The following is a 5,516-nucleotide window of genomic DNA, read 5'->3' as shown; positions in this document are numbered from 1 at the left end:
CTCTATCTACACTTCAGGAAAAAAAGTTCTAACCTTTCCCTATAAGTCAGGTCCTGAAGTCCTGGCAACATCCTTATAAATTTTCTCTGTACTCTTTCAATCTCACTGATATATTTCCTGTAGGTAGGTGACCAAAACTGCTCACAATACTCCAACTTGGGCCTCACCAACATCTTATAAAACTTCAACATAACATCCCATCTCCTGCACGCAGTACATTGATTTGCTGATGCTCCAGAAACTTTCTTTACAACCTGACCTACCTGTGACACTACTCTCAAACATCTATGGATGTGTACTCCCAGATACCGGACTCCCCAGTGTGCTGCTATTCACTGTGCAAGTCCTACCCTGCTATGCCCTCACACTTTCCCGCATTAAAATTCCATCTTCCGTCTTCCCAGCTGGTTCAGGTCCTTCCATGAGCTTTGATATCCTTCCTCTCAAGTTCAAGGCAAATTTGTTAGCAAAGTACTTATATGTCACCATATACAACCCCAAGATTCATTTTTCTTGTGGGCATACTCACAAGAGTAACCATTATAGAATCAGTGAATGTTCACAACAACCAGCGTGCAAAAGACAACTTTTACAAATACAAGAGGATATAATAAATATCGAGAACATCAGTTGAAGAGTCTTTAAGTGAGTCCCTAGGTTGTGGGAATAGTCCCACGACAGAGCAACTGAAATTCAGTGGCATTAGCCCCTCTGGTTCAAGAGCCTAATGTTTGTGGGGTAATAACTGTCCCTGAACCTGTCTACTACAATCTTGGTGTCATCTGCAATTCTATTGCTCCAGTTTACCACATTATCATCCAGCATTGATCCCGGCAGCACCCCAGTAGTCACAGGTCCTCAGTCAGAGAGGACACCACTCTCTGGCTTGTCCCATGAAGCCAATGTCTAATCTAATTTACTGCTTCATCCTGAATGCCAAGCAACTGAACCTTCTTGACCTACCTCCCATGCGGGACCTTGTCAAATGCCTTTCCTTCATCAACTTTCCCAGTAACTTGAAAATCTTGATTAGATTTTGAAACCAGTCTTGAAAAGATTGGTTAATCATGCCTACCACACACAAAGCCATGTAGGTTCAACTTAATCAGGCCCTGACTGCCCAAATATTTAATATATCTGATCCCTTGGAATACCTTCCAATGATTTAGCCACTACTCATCAGCTATAATTTCAAGGCTTATTGTTAGAGGATGGTTTAAATACCTGTTAGGGCCCCTGCAGTTTCTGCTCTTGTCTCCTGTAGGGCCTGAGGGAACACCTTGTCCGGCCCCAGGGTTTTATCCACCCTGATTTGCCTCAAGACAGCGAACACCTCCTCACCTGTAATCTGCATTGGGTCCATGATCTCACCACTGCTTTGCCTCAGTTCTATAGACTCTGTCCATCTCCTGAGTAAATGCAGATGCAAAAAGAAACCCATTTAAGATCTCTCCCATCTTTTGGTTCCATGCTGATCTGCAAGAGGTCAATTTTGTCCCTCACTATCCAAATTTCTCAAAGACGCATCCACCACCTGTGCTGACAGCACGTTGCACTGTCACCACTCTGAGCGCTTGGGCTGAGAAGCTGTTTGGATTCTCCTTCACCATGTCTGCTACAGCAACCTCGTGCCTTTTCACCCTCCAGAGATTTCTTCTGAGCTGTTCTCTTGCATTTCTTACAAGTACAGGTACATACATGTCACCAAATACAACCCAGAGATTCATTTTCTTTCAGGCATACATAACCATAATAGAAACAATGAAAAGCTATACTCGTGTTCCTTTGCATTTCTTGTACTCAAGCACCTCGTTTGTTCCTTGCTGTCTACACCTGCCATGCACTTCCTTCATATCGAGGGCCTCAATCTCTCTCAAAAACTAAGTTTCACTAAATCTTTGATTCAGATAGGCACATACAAACTCTATGCTCAATATTTCACTTAGAAACATAGAAAACCTACAGCACAATACAAGCCCTTCAGCCCACAAAGCTGTGCCGAACATGTCCTTACCTTAGAAATTACCTAGGGTTACCCATAGCCCTCTATTTTTTGAAGCTCCGTGTACCTATCCAGGAGTCTCTTAAAAGACTATTGTATCCACCTCCACTACTATCACCGGCAGCCCATTCCACACACTCACCACTCTGTGTAAAAAACTTACCTCTGACATCTCCTCTGTCCCTACTTCCAAGCACCTTAAAACTATGCCCTCTCGTGCTAGCCATTTCAGCCCTGGGAAAAGCCCTCTCTCACGATCAGTGCCTCAGTACTTCTGAAAGCTTCCCACTTGCCAAGCTCATTTTTGCCAAAAAAAAACAACCTGTACCAATCCACACCTGTCAGATCTGTTCTGATACCATCAACATTGGCCTTTCTCCAATTTAGAACCTCAATGCAGGGACCATAAGATATGAGTGGAATGAGGCCATTTGGCCCATCGAGTCTGCTCTACCATTTCATCAATGCTGATCCATTTCCCTCTCTGCCCCAATCTTCTGCTTTCTCCCCGTAACCTTTCAACCCCTGACCAACCAAGAATCTATCAGCCTCTGTCTCAAATATACAGAAAGACTTGGCCTCCATAGCCCCATGTGGCAACAAATTCCACAGATTCACCCTCTGGCTAAATAAATTCCTCCTCTGTTCTAAATGGACACCCTTCTGAGGCTGTGCCCTCTGGTCCTAGACTCCCCCATCATGGGAAACATCCTACCCACACCCACTCTATCAAGGCCCTTCAACTCATTCAGTTTTAATGAGATTCTCTCCCCCCAACCCCATTATTCTGAATTCCAGTGAGTACAGGGCCAGAACCATCAAATGCTCATTATATGATAAGCTTTTCAATCCTGGAATCATTTTCGTGAACCTCCTTTGAGTTCTCTTCAATATCAGCACATCCCTTCCTGGAAATATGGGGCCCAAAACTGCTCTCAGTAATTCAAGTGAGGTCTCATAAAGTCTCCCTTTTATATTCCAGACCTCTTGAAATGAATGTTAACATTGTCTTCCTCACCACTGACTCAACCTGCAAATTAACCTTCAGGGAATCTCGAGTCCCTTTGCATGTCAGAATTTAGACTTTTCTTTCCATTTAGAAAATAGTTTACCACTTTTGTTTCTTCGTCCAAAATGCATAACTGTACACTTCCCAACACTGTATTCCATCTGACTCTACTTTGCTCATTCTCCTAATCCATCTGTGTCTTTCTACAGTACAGCTTCCCTGCTTTCTCAACACTACCTGCCCCTCCACCTATCTTTGTGTCATCTTGTCTGACAAATCTGTTGGCCTATTTTATCACATACCTCTAACTTGTACCCAGAGAACCACATCCTTAACAATCGACTCCAACGTCTTCCCAACCATTGACGTCAGACTGGCCTATAATTTCCTTTCTTCTGTCTCCTCCCTTGTTGAAGATTGGAGTGACATTTACAATTTTCCAGTCCTTTGGAATCTAATGATTATTGAAAGATCATTACTAATGCTTCCACAGTCTATTAAGCCACCTCTTTCAGAGCTCTGATGTGTATTCTATTTGGTACAGATTGTGTATCTTTGTGTATCCAGCTTTAGAACTTTCAGTTTCCCAAGCCCCTTCTCCCTAGTAATGGCAACTTCACTCACCTGAGACCCTCTGCCCCAACCCCCCGACACGCTCAACCTCCCGCATACTGCTAGTGTCTTCCAGTGAAGACATTCAGTTTGCCGCCATTTCCTTGCAACCATTACTATCCCGGGGCGACTCGTGTAGCAGTAGATCTCCTCCTCCTCCTTGTTTAATGGCGGTTGGCAAACCAGCTTTAAGGTGCATTACCGCCACCCGCTAGGCTTCCGTCTTCAACCAAATATGTCCTCGAGTACTCTGCCTTAAGCAATCTAGTTCAGTCTGCAGATCTCTATTTACATCACTCTGTAATTGCAATTCATTTTGCAAGTGCTGTATACGCTCAGTAGGTAGCAGTGCCCCAGACTGCTTTTCTTCCCTAAATACAAAATAATCTGCAGATGCTGGGGTCAAAGCAACACTCACAACACGCTGGAGGAACTCAGCAGGTCAGGCAGCATCCGTGGAAACGATCAGTCAACGTTTCGGGCCGGAATGCTTCGTCAGGACTGTAGAGGGAAGGGGCAGAGGCCCTATAAAGAAGGTGTGGGAGGGTGGGAAGGAGAAGGCTGGTAGGTGCCGGGTGAAAAACCAATAAGGGGAAAGATAAAGGGGTGGGGGGGGGAAGCAGGGAGGTGAAGAAGGAATAGGGGAAAACACAATGGGTAGAAGGAGGCGGGACCATGAGGGAGGTGATAGGCAGCTCGGGGAGAAAATTACCGGAAATTGGAGAATTCTATGTTCATACCAAGGGGCTGGAGACTACCTAGACAGTATATGAGGTGCTGCTCCTCCAACCTGAGTTTCCCCGAGTGGGCTCAACCATGAGCTTCCCTAAAAAGCCATCTTGTAGGTATTCTACAAATCCCCCATCTTGGAATCAAGCACCAGTCTTATTTTCCCAATATACCTACATATTGAATCCCCCATGACTGCTGCAATATTGCTCTTTTGACGTGTTTTCTATCTCCCACTAATTTCACATCCTGGTACTGTTCGGAGGCCCGTATACAACTCCCATCAGGGTCTTTTTGCTCTTGCATCGAACTCTGCCCAGAAGCAAAGATGCATACATCAGGAATCAGAATCTTTCAATTACAGCTTGACGTTTGACACCATCATCCCTTCAAAACTAATCAGTAAACTCCAAGACCTGGTGCAATGGGATCACTTGTAGACCCCAATCAGTCTGGATTGGCAAAAGCATCTCCTCCACAATCTCCATCAGCACAGGAGCACCAAAGGGACGTGTCAACTCGCTTTACACCTGTGACTGTGAGGTTAAGTACAGCCCCAACACCAGATACAAGTTTGCTGACAACACCACTGTTGTGGGCCGTATCAAAGGGGGAGATGAATCAGCATACGGGAAGGAGATTGAAAACTTGGCTGAGTGGTGTCACAGCAACAAACTCTTACTCAATGTCAATATGATGAAGGAAGCGATTGTAGTGAAACCAGAGGCCCACGAGCCAGTACTCAGAGGATCAGAGGTGGAGAGGGCCAATCATATCAAATTCCTTGTCACTATTTTAGAGGACCCGTCCTACACCCATCATTTAAGTATTATTGAGGAAAAAAGCACGACAGTGCCTCTACTTCCACAGAAGTCTGCAGAGATTCAGCACATTACCAAAAGCCCTGCCAAACTGCTATCAAGTGTGCTGGCTGACTGCATTACAGCCTGGTGTGGAGACGCCAATGCCTGTGGGTGGGAAATCTTACAAAAGGTAAGATTCTGTCCAGTACATCTTAGGTAAAACCCATCCAACCATTGTGCATGAAACATTGGCACAGAAAAGCAGTGCCTAAAGATCCTCACCCCCTGGGGCCATTCTCTTTTCTCACAAGGCGGAAGACCCCCCCTCCCCGGCCTGAGACATATGGGTGAGGAGTGACAA

Source organism: Mobula hypostoma, chromosome 28, assembly GCF_963921235.1.
Source record: "Mobula hypostoma chromosome 28, sMobHyp1.1, whole genome shotgun sequence".
NCBI lineage: Eukaryota > Metazoa > Chordata > Chondrichthyes > Myliobatiformes > Myliobatidae > Mobula > Mobula hypostoma.
The sequence above is the reverse complement of the archived record's forward strand: the minus strand, read 5'-3'. Positions refer to the sequence as shown.